We start from the raw sequence: 13,591 nt of genomic DNA on the forward strand, positions 1-13,591 counted from the left end.
AAGCCATGCTTTTTAGGCTTCCCGAAGCCCTGTCATAGGCTCCGTGGGTTTCTCCTGAGCAGTAGACCCGTGTGACAGCAAATTGCAGATTTCCTCTCCATTTTCCTAGTTTAGAGTCAGGAGATGATCCTCTGAATGTCCGCACAAGTCCACTCATTTACCCGAGACTCCCCCACTCCCTGGAAACCCGTTTCCCCCAGTTCTCGTTGTCTGGGAAGACTTCTGCTGCCTCCAAACACACACTTTCTACGTTTTACTTTTTTTTCACATATTTTTCTAGTTCTAGGCAGGAGTAAATCATAACCCGCCATCAACTGCATCTTACCTGGAGGATGACGTCTTGTTCTTTTTTAATCTGTTGTAACTATATTGGTATATTATTTCCTTCATGCTTTGTTCATAGCCATTTCCATTTTAAATAGACCAGTTTCAATACCTGAAGTCCCATGGGAACTGCATCTGTTGCTTGTTATTTCTATTATCTCTTATCCATGAATGGAAATTGAGTCATGTAATAAGCTATGATGACCTTTGACTACAAACTAATATTTGCTTATTTTAATCTATAGGAATAGCATGTACTGAAATGGGGAGTGATTTTTGGCAGAGTTTTGGTGTGTTTCTGTGCAAGAAGGTTCAGCTAATCTGGAAGCATTCGGTTTGCCCTGATGACCTGGGTGTGTCCCTTTGCCCACAGCGGGGAAGCTTGCACTCTCGCCCACTTGCACTCTCATCACCTCTAAAGCGGGGGAGGGGGCTGGGCACTTATCTGCTCTCTTTTCACGAAGACTGAAGACTCCAGGCCTCAGCCCACCAGTCTTGCCCCTGGCCCACAGGTTGACCTTTCAACTGCAGCGCTACAGGTGTTATCTGTTGTCGGTGGAAATTCTTCATTGTCTCGTCTTTGGTTTTAGCTCATTTTTGTTTTTGTCTTTGTTGTCACACTTTTTTTCTTGGTGGGGATCCTTTTGAGACTTCTCTGGCTTACTTTGGATGTAGCAATGCTTTACAATGTATGTTTGATCTAGGTTTTGTTGTTTTGCAGTAGGATGGTCCTTTGGGGTACATAATCACTCCATTATACTGGCTAACAATTTTTCATGAAAGTAATGCTTTTTTTAAACGAAACACATGAAGCACAAGTAATGGAAATTTTTGATGAATTAAAACTCATTATATAAGAAATTTCTGTGTGTAGTGTCCGATGGAACTATAAAGAAAATGAAAATATAAACCACACTCTTGGAGAAAAAATTTGCACCACATAAAACTGTCAGTTGAGAACAACAATTGCCGATTTCCATAAATCAATACTACTAAAACAACAACAAAATTAAAAAGAAAAATAAGCCAAGAATTACACAAGGATAAGATGGAAAAGGAAGCTAAAAGTGTAATCAACACTTGGGACATTCTTCACTTGTTTACTACTCAGGAGAATGCACATTAAAATGCCTCCTGGGGAAGCATATCACTTCCTGATGTTACGATGTCAGGCTTCACCAAGAGACTGAGTTTGATCAATGGAACATGAGCAGAGTGGCCGTGTGTCATTTCCAAATACAACCTTGGAGCGCCGGCTAGTTGAACATCTCTTTTCTTCTTTCTTTCTTTGGATTGCTTTGCTTTGCTTTGAGATTGGCAATGCTTTAAGTAAGGGCTCTGCCACCGGCCTGGGTCCTGAAGTAAAGGTGACTGTCAGCAGAGTCACAGCCAAACAGGGACAGACATACAACATTAAAACTGAACAAAATCAAAACATTTTCTGGTGTCAGCTACTGAGATTTGACATGCTTATTGCTGTAGTATAACCTCACCTTCACTGACTGGTTTAATACACTAGGCAAACATTTAGACATATATACAATAAAATATTTGTTAAACACTTAATGAAACATGGGATTTTTCTAGCAAGACAGTTAATAAAGACAAAAAATAAGTAAATTAATCCATAAAGTAGAAACAACCTACATGCCTACCTACAGAAAAATTTAAAAAATACATTGTGGTATTTTCTGTGAAAATAAAAAATAATACACGCAATAGCATTGATGAATCTCAAGAACACAATTTGCAACAATAAAACAAGATATGGTAGAATACAAAATAAATGATCCTATTTATATGAAGTTCAAACACATAAAAAATGTATTCTTTCAGAATGTAAAATTATGTGATAAAGGTATGAAGGAAAACAGAGTACTAAAAGAACTGATCGGGTAGTGTTTTTGATGAGAGCTGTTGTGTGACTCTAAAATCTCCCTGCCTGAAGTGTTGACTATTGATAATAAAGATACTAAAAATCCCTCAGACAAAGAATTAAGTGCTATTAGTTTAAGCATGAGGTAAAGAAAATTCTAGTAGGAGAGTGGGGAAGTGAACAGAAAAAGGGAAAGAAATCAGGAAAGTGGGCTACTGGAGCTTCACCCACTTCACCAACTTTGGAAACCAGCGTGTAGCCCACACTCTGAGTCACCTCCTCTCCGGGCAGAGGGGCCAGGGAGCAGGGGGCATGTGCATCATTGCTCTCGGTCATTGGTTCAAGGCTGTCCTCAAAGATGGTTACTCTTTCATATTTGTGGCTGGCAAGCAGGCCGCAGAGCCCAGATACAACCATCAGCTAAAGAAATAACTATCCCGCATATAGCAGACAGACTACTGCCGGCTAGAGGGTTTCTGTAGGAGAAACACAGAGACTAGGCTAGTTAAGATAATAAGTTATAAATATGCAATATCAGGAATGAAGATAGAGGAATAAAGGCAGCTATAGAAGAAATTGTGTGACTAGTTTAATCAAATCTATGCAGAGTAAGGAGAACACGTGAGTTAAGAGGTAATTTTCCTGAAAAATATAAATTGCAAGATTTATATAAGGAAGACGAAAAAGTAAGCAGACCTATTACCATCGAATAAATTGGAATGTTCTCAAAAAAAGGAGAAACATTTCAAAAATAAAAGACTAAGCCCCAGCAGTGTAATAAATTAATCTATCAAATTTCTAAAGAAATAGAGTTAATGTAATTTAAGGTATAAAAAAAAGAAATTTAATCAGAATCTCGCCCTTCCACATAGTAAAACTTTATACAATAAAAATAGCTTGGTACTTGAGTTCAAATTGATGAGCAACTCAATGCCGTGTGTGTGTGTGTGTGAGTGTGTGTACACACACACAGTGTCTGGCAAAATTAGGTTTACCATTGTGAGCACATGAAACACAGAGTTTTTTCTTGAATTATTATTTATTAATTAGTATATTATTTTCCATATAGACAATTGATCTCTCTCTCTCTAGAGCAGAGGTATATTCAAAATCTGTATACTTACCATACAATGAACAGTAGAATTATTAATAAATGGAGAAAAGATAGAAGAAAATATGAGACTGTACGAGGCTTACATACATGTCTTAATATCTGGAAATCAGAGAGAAAATATTTTGATATATTAAACATAATAATTTTAAATGATATTTATTAAAATATTGAATCACAAAGATAGAGTTGAGTGATAAACAACAGGAAATGAGGGGGAAAAGAGATATGTCCACGAAAAAAGTTCCAATTCATTCATTAAAATGCATAAAAGACAAATTAAAATAATAATAATAATGTACACAGATTTGTAGATAATAGTTTCTGCAATAGATAAGCAATTTAGTGATGATGAAAGAAAGTAGGCATTTTCACACATTTATGGCTGATGCATATATTGGTGCCTCCTTATATTTTGGTAATACCTATCAAAATGTATGAAAACATTTTCAAAAACATTTTTTCCAAAATGTTATCAACATTCAAAATCCATCTTCTCTTTTCTCCAGAAAGTCCAATTTTTTAAATTGTTCATTTGTACCCTTATATGCACCACGAGAGATACCGTTGTCACAGTAACAAAGTGCTAAAATAATCCCGGCTATTCACTGATACGAGGCCCACCAAACACTGGGAAGTGTATCCGTGTAACAGAATACTGTGTAGCAGAATGAGTGAAGTCTATGGGTGCTCACACGAAGTCTTGTCCAAAACATTTTATTATGAAAACAAGCAACGAGTAGATAAATGCATACATTTCTGACTTAAATGTCAGTGATTGTACATGTAGGTGCTTATTGGACAATCGGTATCAGCTGCCCACTCTCGTGATGCAGTGTCAGGCCAACCAATTGACAGCACCGCCGATGCACAGCACAAGGAAATTCACAGTCGGAAGGGATGTGGGAAAATCAAAAGCAGAGATAGTAAACATGCATTAGATATTAACACTTCAACGGTTGTTCCTGGCTAAGGAAACCAGTAAGCCAACAATGCGAAAAAACGTTACTCAGTTGTTAGTACTTACCCTTTCATACAGCATAAACTTTGTATCTTACTCATTTCAATATCCCTCATGACCTGAGAGTAAAAACCACAGAAGTAAAATCTGCTAATCTTAACTCAAACTCCAAATTAATTGACTCATTGCTGGGATAATAGTCACGGAGGCTGATAGAAAACAAAGAAATAAAAGAACAAGCAAACAAACAAAATCTCAGTTACAGAAAGACAAGAAGTAGGAAACTGAACAACTGCATTTGGCCAAAATGTTTTAGTCAGAACGATATTTTGCTGTGCCCATTTCTGCAGTGAGTGGGAACGAAAGCAGAACGTGGTCGACAAACAGTCTTTTACCCACCCACTAAAATCCCTCCACTTCGAACCACAGGCTACAAGCGCAAAGGTCCAGTGGACACAGGGTTGGACTAAAGCTAGGACGTCTGCCCCTGCCTGAATGCATAGGGTCTTGGAGAAAAAGGACACCACACATTTTGGGGTTTACTTTGGAGTCTGGACACTGCATACTCCTAATATTACACACAATTATAAATGTCACTGAAATAAAACATCAATCACTACAATCATTGTTCTCTGTTGAAAAATTAAAACCCTTTAAAAAGAGCTTTGGTTAATTAATTCAACACCATTCAGTTTCCTTCCAAACGGTCTTGAAATGTGGCTTCGTGGACGTCTGTGTTCCTGAGTGATTTCTGCACAGCAGCCCGTCCTGCAGACAGCAGGGGTCACCCTGATGCAGCCAGAGGATGCGTCCATCCAACTCATCTTACCCCCTGCTCTGCACAATTAATTACAGCTAATAACCGCAGTTAATTTCTCTGTCCCACAGAGATAATGTTTGAGAACAAAGTCTGGTATGACTTTTACTGTTTTTTTTTTTTCCTTTTAGTTTCATGCTGTTCGGATTGTTTTTTTTTTTAAAAAAAAAACCTTTTCAAAGCAATAGGGGCTGCAATACTCACATAATCTTCTTTAGCATCAGATATGTTCCCTGTTTTAGAGAATTAGCCATACTCACCCCTCTGTGTGTGTTTGCTAAATCTGTGTGTGCCGCCTTCATTCAATAAGCCCTTGCTCCTCTCACAATTTCCCATGAAGCACCCTCCCTTCAGCGGGGCCTGCTCACCTTCTGACTGATCTCCTCGGGGGCTTGAATTTCCAAGCAGAAAAATATCCCTTTTGCCTAGGAAATAGGGTTCATTTGCCTTTGAACCTTGAATGTTCTTACCTGAAGTCTATGTAGTATATTCAACGTTTTCTCATGCCTTGTCTCAAGGCAGGATTCTCAGAACTGAATTTTCTTTGCATTATTTCATGCCCACAGAGATGTGGAGAAAGATGAGATGCCACAGGAGACGTAGCTGCCTTCCCACCCTCTGCCCTTCCAGCCACATGGACTAGATTCCCAGGCTTCCCAGTGTCTAGAACCTGGAAAAATTGCTCCATAAACCTCAGAGTGCAAGACTGTTAACTGAGGAGATGGTTCGTTCTCATCAGATTGCTGTGAAGAGGAGATGAGGTGACCACACTAAAAAAACGAAAAGAAAAGAAACGGACATTTGCCTCATGGTAAGTGTTCAATGAATAGTCAATATTTTTGTTATTATTTTACACATTATCATTGACGCAGGATGTAGGACAAGCTGGGCGGCAGGGCGTTTGCGTGGCGCATGGAGAACGTTAAAGCAGAGTGGTGAGAAAGGGTGCGGGACTGGGGGCTCCTCATCAAGACACGTGGTAGCCCACCTTCCTCACCTGGCACGTGCAAGTTTAGAGCTGACCTGATTTTAGACGTGAAACTTGACAGTGATATTTCCCACACCATGATAAAGATAAAGTGTGTGATTTCAACAAGGGAAGTCTAGAAACTGAAGTTGTGTGTGGAGACAGCACAAAAATTGTTAGGAAAGGACCACTGTCCTGCTGCCCACCCAAGCTCACCTCTTCCATCCTGCACTGCCCCCCAGTGGATGAGAAGGGCACTACTTGGGCCTTGCGCACTGTTGGGCAGGTACACCGCACTCTGATTTTAAGGCAGAAACCTGTCTGGACCAGAGCCGCCTTTACTGTGCGTCTCTCCCACCATGTTGTAGGCAGACATCCTAGAAGAGGGCACCTTGGGCAGCCAAACCCACCATGGAATTTTTCTTTCTCTCTTATTTTTGTCCGTCCTATTAATTCTCTTATTAGAGTTTAGTTATGGTATTAATTTCTCCATTAGAAACATATTTTTGAACAGGTTATTTACAGTTATTTTGAAGTCTATGTGCAATATTATCAATACATAGAATGACAATGGCTTTTTTGTATTGTCCTCTTCCCCCCCCCCTCGGTTAGTCTGGGCTATTTTACCTCTTGTCATACCTGGTGATTTTATTGAATGTTTCATATTGATATTGGAGATGAAATAATGTTAGAGACAATAGATGACATCTTTAATCACAAATAACTCAACTTTGTCAGTAGACAGTAAGGCCTACAAGGCAGATCCCCTGGACCCAATCACAGACTGAGATGATGTGGGATGAATTTTAGTGTTGGGGTGACCTGGTCAATTTGGTGTGCCTCAACTGAAATCCTGGCATTTGTAATAGCAACCTGCCCAGCACAGTGAGACCACAGAGGCCTCTGATGGGTTTCTACAGCCCCTGGCTGTCGATCTCTGCCGAGTTGGCTTCTTAGCCTCTCACCCAATGCTGCTTAGGAACTAGCAAATATTTCAAAGAATAAACAATGCAGAACACAGGCTCACTTCTCTTCTCTTCTCTTCTCTTCTCTTCTCTTCTCTTCTCTTCTCTTCTCTTTCCTCCCCTTCCCTTCCCTTTCCTTCCCTTCCTTTCCCTTCTTTTCCCTTCCTTTCCATTCCCTTGTCTTCTCTTCTCTTCTCTTGGATCTTGGCTCCTTACTCCCTGGTTGTCTTTAGAGCCAAGAAGTTCAGATGTTGCTTCTCTAGCCCCGCAGCTGCCATGCCTACAGCTCAGTGTTGAAGGAGGCCGTGGAGGAGACATGACCACCAGTGAACCCAAGCACTGGACCCAGGCTATCAGAGGCTCCTCACCCCTCGCCTGCCCTGGGAACATAGGCTCTGCCCACTGTGCTCCCAGTCAGGGCTGCTGTCACAGCTTTGAGAGTGACAATGTGCTGTGAAAACCGTCTGGACTGAGTATGTGACTGAACACAATGCAAGCCTGTACTGCAGGGGTGTCAAACTCATTTTCAACAGGGGCCACATCAGCCTTGACGTTGCCTTCAAAGGGCCAAAATAATTTTAGGACTGCATAAATGTAACTACTCCCTAATGGTTAAGGAGTTGAAATTACATTCTGCCCTTTGAAGGCAACCGCGAGGCTGATGTGTATGAAGACAAACTTGATCTCTCAGCCTAAGCCATCCAGTCCAAATCGGCCTGACTCCAGAATTCCACTTTGAAGTATCTAGCAATACTACGGAACGATAGGGAAAGTTTATTCTTTAAGCTTAAATCTGTAATCGTTTCTTAATACTAATTGTCTCAGAAAAAAAAAGAAGCTAAGACTTATTGTCAACTAGGCTATGATCATTCCTGGGTTCTTAGCTACAACACTCTCAAAACGTCCCCAAAACTTCAGCCACAATTTTTTAATGAAGTATATTTCCTTTTTCCTATATGCCAAAATTGTACATACAGGGTCCAGCACAAGTAAGGCCTGCTTGAGTGTGGTTGGTAGGGTAATAACATGGGTGCAATGATTTATAGTTTTAATTTGCACATTTCACCTGAAATGTCATAGGGTGTGCTTGAGTGCAATATTGTTATGTTACAGAATTACACGCTTATGATTTTGTAATAAATTACTCTGCAATTAAAAGGGGGAGTTATTTGTGCCAGACACGGTATATTTAAATCCTCTCAGAAGGTTTACGGGATAATTCTAGTTACTGTCCCATTTTAGATACAAAGGAAGTAAGTCTCAGGAGGCAGAATCTGCCCGAAGTCGTTTGGTCGTGCTTCTAACCCAGGACTGACTCCAGGCTTGTGCGGTGTCAGTCATAACCGTATTTACCAACATTTCCGGGGAGGACAAATACTCTGTGAGACGTGAAGAGGCTTTCTGTTCAATTAATGTCTCCACACCCAGATAATCTTGCAAAGTCGTGCAACCGCATACTCCTGTTAAACGCAACGTTCATCACTAAGCACGTTCACAGCGCTGAGAAACCCTGTCGAAGATATCACCTTAAATACCCACCATTTCTCAGACCTCCCTGGGCAAAAATCCTGCTCTCAGGACCTATTAACATCCCACGGTCCAAAAGAAATACTTCTACAAATATAGACTAAATTGTACAATTTCGTGGTCTGCATACAGAGTATAGCCACTCACAGTCAGTGGCTCAACATAGAGCAGGAAGGACAGACAGGGCTGGAATACTAGCAAGAGATATTTAACTTGTGAGAATCTCTTTTAAACAAGCCGAAATTCAGAGCCAAGCCCTTGTCATCTTAGGGCACAAGGAGGCTTATGGAGAACTCTAGCCGAAGGCTGAGGGTAGTGCCCAGACAAACACAGAGGGGAAAGCGGTTCTCAGAGACTGTGGGGTGCAGATCTTTGAGGGCCCTGCCTGCTTTTCTCCTGCTGAGGCTGTGTTATCCTCCTCTCCTTTACTCGCACCAGCCCAGGAAGTGTTTAGGCTGAGACTGCATCTGGGAGGGGTGGCGGGGAGTTAGGTTTAACCCACCACGTCTTATCCTTGCCTTTAAATTCTTCACCTGTAAAGCAGGTAATGCTACTATTGTGGTGCACTTAAAATTCTTTGACCTTCATTTCACTGACAAGCAGTTTCCTTACCTTCTCTCTGTCAATCTGGAGTGACCTCAGTGTCTCACTTATGCTGCTTGACTTCTGAGGCCAGCTCAGAGAAGGATCAGAAATGTCCTTCTGGTCAGACACGCGTGGGAGAACTGGCCCTTGTGTAAGAAGTCTGACTACCCTGAAGACAACCTCCTGTAGGGGCAGCACGCGGGTGTTCTGTTAAACACCTGCAACAGCCCGGCAGCCTGCAACCACTGCCAACCAGGCAGGTGAGCCCTCTGGCCGGCCGGCCCGTGTGAGCCCTCAGGTGACTGCAGCAAATGTCAACAATGAACCACAGTCACAGGCGTGACCTCAGCCAAGAGCCTTCCCTACATTATTCCTTCCTTAATTACGAAATCCCAGAACTCTATGTCAATATAATGGTTGTTTTAACCATCTAAGTGTTTAGTGTAATTTTTGCATAGCAATAGTAACTGAAACACCTACCTCTCTGGATGGTTTTAAGAATTAAATGAGCCCTGACTGGTGTGGCTCAGATGGTTGAGCATCATCCTGCAAAGCGAAAGGTTGCCAGTTCCATTTCCAATCAGAACACATGACTGGGTTGTGGGTTCAGTCCCTGGTCAGGGCTCGTGGGAGAGGCAACCGATCAACATTTATCTCTTTCATTAATGTTTCTCTTCCTCTCTTTCTCCCTCCCTTCCCCTCTCTCTAAAAATAATTAAATTAAATAATTCTCAGAAGGTTCAATGAGGTAATAGACATAGAATAACTGGTATAGTGGTCATTGCTCAAAGCAAGACATATTATCACTACTTCCACATTAAGCTTTTCCTCACCTTACCAACCAACAGGCCAGTCCTTGGAAGAAAGGGTTGTTTTACCATGAAGAAATGTTAGAATTAATCTAAGGTTCCAAGAGGTTTTCTGGGAAAGTTAATTATACCAACATGAGGTTACTTAATTCCCTGTATGTATTTATTCTATTATTTATTGAAATTATAGCAGAAGACCCACATATATAAACGATCAAATAAGGTGGACTAGTTTGTCGATCAGGATTTCTCAGCCTTGGCACTAGTGACATCTCAGGCTGGATACTTTTTTATCCTGGTGGGTGGGGTGTTTTGTGCACTGTAGGATGTCTAGCAGCATCCTTAGCCTCCAGCTACTAGATGCCAGTAGCAATGTTCCCCCACAGCTGTGCAACCAAAAATGGTTTCAGATCTTACCAAATGTCCTTTGAGGTGCAGTTAGCCCTGATTGAAGCACTACCATAGCCAGGTATGCTTCGGGTGGTTGTCATAAATGAAGGTTTATATGAACTTTCTAAGATGAAATGGGCATGATTTGCAGAGACAGAAGATAAGCCAACCTATAGCTTTAAAAATGACATCGCTCCCTATGTGGGAGACTACCTGCCGTAGAATTAGAACACTGCAAGGGTCTGGTAACTGCCAAGGCCTTTCCTAGGGAGACTGAAGTTTGTGCCAGAGCAGAGCATCTTTTCCTGGGATAGGGAAACCCAAGAGTAGAACTGTATGGAACTAGGCTTGAGTAGACGTGGAATCCGTGTGAGGGAGACACTAATGACAAAGGCTAAGTGTAGCTACTCAGGCAGGGCTGAGTTCACAAGTCCGGATGCTGTTCATTTTTATTTGGAAAGTTGTGTATCAATTAGAACCCTCATATGGGAGAAGACATACTTATTCAGGGAAATATAATTGCAGGCAAAAAGTCACCTATTAGCAATGTTTCTAATGACATTGTTAATGACAATAGCTCTCAGGTGATAAAAACAGAGAGCAAGGATTGTGTTGTAGGCTGTATCTGTGTTTGGGACAATAAAAGATGAGGCATAGGATGAATAAGATGTGTGCCTGCCCGATGCTCCGGAAGTTTTGAAGATAAGAGGACACAAGACCAGCAACACCGAGCCTTGGATTTTTTCCTTTTGGGTGGGTTTGCTACCCTCTTACTTGTGTAGAGTTGCCAGACGGGAACTGATTCCAAATGGATGATCAAATTAATCAGAAAGTGCCTAAATTTTTCTTTTTTTTAATGTATAGATGAGTTTCTCTCTTCCTCTTTTTAAAACTAACTACAATCCATGAATAAAAAATAAAAAGAGTTAAGTGTCTCCCAATAAGACTAGGCATTAGTATTTATTGAATGACTTTGGAGTGTTTGAATCAACTCTACTATGTTTTAGAAATGCTCTGTCTTCTTTAATCCTCTCCATCTTGTCGGCGGCCTCTCAGTATCCCTCTTTTGCAAATTTAGGGAACAGGGTGAAACAGGTTATATAGCTTGCTTTAGTAATACCACTGGTGAGCACCAGGGTCAGGATTTGAACTACTACAGTCCTTCTGCACCTAAAGCCCGCTGTTAGGTCACCCTATCAGGCTGCCTCCTGGGTGAAACTCTGTGTCTTGAATGCATTTATGCATTTTCAACTGCTTCAAGGAAGAAGAAAAAAGGTCTTTATTGTCTATGATGTCCTTAAGTCCCAATGACATGCTTCAAATTCCATTTCCTTCTCTCTAGCCCCTTAAAGAGCCAATTAAAGTGAGCTTCACATCAGCGGGACTTTGGTTTTAGAATTTCAGCACAGCCTGCTCATTTGATCTGCAAACTCCATCACTGAAGAGTGAAAGTCATCAAATTTCATTTCTTATAACATTAGTTTAGAAAGATGTTTTCCCCTCTTACCAGTTAAATTGTCTTTTACTTTGTAAACTGTTTCTATTTTTCAACAATTGCATTACAATGTGTGCAATTTTAACCGCCCTGCTGCTCAATCCTTTAGAAACCCAAATAAAGAAATAGTTATATAAGCAAGAAACATCAAAAAGTGAATAAAAGGCAGATATTGCTTCAGATGGTTCTCCATTTGCTGAGGACAAAAAAGCAATTTAACATTGTATTTTTTATATTTATTATTGCATTATTCTTTTGTTTACCTTGCAGCAAGTGGAACCCTGATTAGCAGCTGTCACCTCCCACGTTTTAACTACGTAGTCCATAGCTTGACTCTCACTTGACAATGTCTTCGCGTGCCTGGATCTACCTTACCCACAGTGCCCGAGTCCATATTGCACGGTTTTTGTAATTAAGTGAGTGGCAAGTTAGCTTCCTCCATCCCTAAATTGAACACTTCATAGTTTTAAAGCACTTCTCATAAACTTCCCTGAGTCTGAATCCCCATCAGTGCCCCATCTTCCCCTGATGACTCAATTATCTCCTCCAGGGAGAATCTGTTCATTACCAAGAATTACCTTCCTCCGCGGAGAGGTGGCTAGAAACAATGACTCTAAACCCTCTTGCCTTCACTCTGTTTTCAGTGCATAGTGTATAGTTGTGACAATCTGTTTTCTGCCTTTCCTGGCTCTCCCTTTTGAAAACCATAGAAAATATGTATTCACCTCATTTCATTTCTTTCCACACTGAACAAGGAAAGTCCCTATGGTTCCTTCTGCCCCTTGGGGTCACCTCCATTCACAGTAGGAAGGAAGTGACTTTCACCCTATTGTTTTAATGTTTTCCTTTTCTTATTCAAATATTTCATATTCATTAAAATCCATGGATGCTCTCAAGAAAAATCATAGTGCATTTTTTTCCTGGAGCATTCTCTTTTCCTAATATGAAATTGTATAATTACAATTGTACAAAACTGAGAAAATGCAGAAAAGAATAAATACAATCAGCCTTGAACTCCACCCTGATTAGATGACTCCTGGAATGTCCAACCATGCAAACAGAGCGAAACTATGCAGACAGTAAGGAGACCAGCGGTTGCCAAAGGTTGGGGGTGAGGGATGAGCAGGTGGAGCACAGAAGGGTTTTAGGGCAGTGAACCCTAATGTGAACCATGGACTTGGGGCGATGATGGTGTGTCAATGTAGTTCCGCACCGGCACCGCCCTGGGACGGGATGTTGGTAACGGGTGAGGCATGAATGTGTGGGGGCAGGGGGTAATCCCCTCAATTTCGCTGCAAACCTAAAATAGCTTTTAAAACACAATGTCTTAAAAACAGCGGATTAGTGTTGCATTGTGTACACGTATCACGTCTCCTTTAGGCATCATCTATATCGAGGGACACTTCAGTTGCTTCCATGCCTCAGTCGCAGCGAACAATGAACAGAAAGCTGCGTGTATCTTTATGAATAACTGTTTTCAGAATTTTGGAGTAGATACCCAGAAGAGGGGTCACTGGTTCATACGGTTGCTCTAGTCTTAACTTTTTGAGGAACATTTATACTGTTTTCCATGTCACCCCAATAAATTTAATGGAAAACATTAGAAAACAAATGATAGAGCACATACGCAGCCCTATGAAGAAAGTTAAATAGAATAAAATAGTGTTCAAGAAGAATACAGAAAAATACATATGAGCACAATACATACGAAGCCATGTGTAAGTTGTGCACAAATGGTACATACGACCCTTTTTACCCATTTTA

This window comes from Desmodus rotundus, chromosome 4, assembly GCF_022682495.2.
Source record: "Desmodus rotundus isolate HL8 chromosome 4, HLdesRot8A.1, whole genome shotgun sequence".
NCBI classification, from domain to species: domain Eukaryota; kingdom Metazoa; phylum Chordata; class Mammalia; order Chiroptera; family Phyllostomidae; genus Desmodus; species Desmodus rotundus.